The sequence below is a fragment of the Trichechus manatus genome, unplaced genomic scaffold (genome assembly GCF_000243295.1).
Source record: "Trichechus manatus latirostris isolate Lorelei unplaced genomic scaffold, TriManLat1.0 scaffold00203, whole genome shotgun sequence".
NCBI lineage: Eukaryota > Metazoa > Chordata > Mammalia > Sirenia > Trichechidae > Trichechus > Trichechus manatus.
In genome coordinates this window covers 2,109,946-2,112,358 of record NW_004444139.1, presented here as the reverse complement: position 1 = coordinate 2,112,358, position 2,413 = coordinate 2,109,946, and positions in this window count along the sequence as shown.

The following is a 2,413-nucleotide window of genomic DNA, read 5'->3' as shown; positions in this document are numbered from 1 at the left end:
TTATGGTTATGTCTTCTTGTTGAATTGACCCTTTAATCATTATATAGTGCCCTTCCTTGACTCTTATGTTGGATTTTGCTTTAAAGTTTATTTTATCAGAAATTAATATTGCCACTTCTGCTCTTTTTTGGTTTTTGTTTGCTTGATATTTTTTTTTTCATTCTTTGATTTTTAACTTACTTGTATTTTTGTGTCTAAGGTGTGTCTCTTGTAGGTAACATATTGATGAGTCATGTTTTTGAAATCAATGCTGTTACTCTGACTCTTGACTGGTGTATTTAACCTATTTATATTCAGTGTGATTATTCATAGGTATGAATTTACCACTGTCATTTGTTTTGCTTTTTGTGCATGTGTGTTGATAGTTTCTTTGTCCTGCTTACTTTTCCGTACTGAGTTCTTTTGTTTGTGGATTTTCTTTTCATTTCCTTCCTTGTTGTTGATTTTGTGTTTGCTGAGTCTTTATGGTTTTCTTTTTATTTTGGTAAGTTTGTTAATTTTCTTTATGGTTACCCTGAAATTTAACATTATCTTCTGTCATAAATTGAATTGTGTCCCCCCAAAATATCTGTCAACTTGGCTAGGTCATGATTCCCAGTATTGTATGAGTGTCTACCATTTTGTCATCTGATGAGACTTCCCTATGTGTTATAAATCCTGTCACTATGATGTAATGAGATGGATTAGGGGCAGTTATATTGACGAGATCTATAAGATTTGATAGTATCTTAAGCCAATCTCTTTTGAGATATAAAAGAGAGAAGCCAGCAGAGAAACATGAGGACCTCCTACCACCAAGAAAGTAGCACTGGGAGCACAGCATGTCCTTTGGACCTGAGGTTCCTGTGCTGAGATGCTCCCAGACCAAGGGAAGACTGATAACTAGGACATTCCTCCAGAGCTGACAGAGAGAGAAAGCCTTCCCCTGGAGCCGGCACCATAAATTCAAACTTCTAGCCTACTGGACTGTGAGAGAATAAACTTCTCTCTGTTAAAACCATCCACTTCTGGTATTCCTATTATAGCAGCACTAGATGACATCTTCCTAAGTAGAAAACAGTCCATTATATCTTGATATCACCTTGACTTCCTGTCTATATGGAAGTTCTGTAGTTATACCATTTATTCCCCCGTTTTATTTTGAAGTCATCATTTACAGATTGATGTCTCTGGTTCCCTGTTTTCAGTCTTGTAGCTTTATTTTATTTTTCAGAATTCTTTGTCTTGGTTGATATCTGAGTTATGTTGTCATGTGTCTTAATCTCAAGTTGTTGTCTGATGTTGTTGGTTCTTTGTCCGAAGGACTTCTTTGAATATTTTTTGTAAGGTTGATCTGGTTTTTACAAATTCACTTAATTTCTGTTTATCTGGAGATGTCCTAGTTTCACCATCATATCTGAGAGAGTTTTGCTGGATATGTAATTCTTGACTGGCAATTTGTTTTCTTTAAGGGTTTTATGTATGTCATCCCATTGTCTTCTTGCCAACGTGGTTTCTGCCAAGAAATCAGAGCTTAGTCTTATTGGTTCCCCTTGTAGGTGACAATCAGTTTTTCCCAAGCTGCTCTCAGGATTCTTTATCTTTGGTTTTAGAAAGTTGGATTATGATATGTCTTGGTGACTTTCTTTTGGAGTCTATCCTGTATGGGGTTTGTTAAGCTTCTTGGCTGGATATCGTCTTGTCTTTCATGATATTCAGGAAATTTTCTGCCAGCAAAAATAAAAAATTCTCTGTTTTCTTTTTTTTTTTTCTCCTGTCTTCTCCTGTTCTGGAATTCCTATTGTTGCTGTGTTGCAGGTGCCATCGAGTTGGTTCTGACTCATAGCGACCCTATGTACAACAGAACAAAACACTGCCTGGTCCTGTGCCATCATCACAATCCTTGTTATGCTTAAACACATTGTTGTAGCCACTGTGTCAGTCCATCTCTTTGAGGATCTTCCTCTTTTTCACTGACCCTCTTCTTTACCAAGCATGACGCCCTTCTCCAGGGACTAGCCCCTTCTGATAACATGTGCCAAGTATATGAGATGAAGTCTTGCCATCCTCACTTCCAAGGAACACTCTGGCCATATTTCTTCCAAAACAGACTCGTTTGTTGTTGTGACAGTCCATAGTATATTCGATATTCTTTGCCAACACCATAATTCAAAGGCTTTAATTCTTCTTCAGTCTTCCTTATTCATTGTCCAGCTTTCACATGCATATGAGACGATTGAAAACACCATGGCTTGGGTCAGGCACACCTGAGTCCTTAAAGTGACATCTTTGCTTTTTAACACTTTAAAGAGGTCTCTTGCAGCAGATTTGCCCAATGCAATGTGTCATCTGATTTCTTGACTGCTGCTTCCATGGGTGTTGATCATGGATCGAATCAAAATGAAATCCTGGACAACTTCAGTCTTTCCCTCCA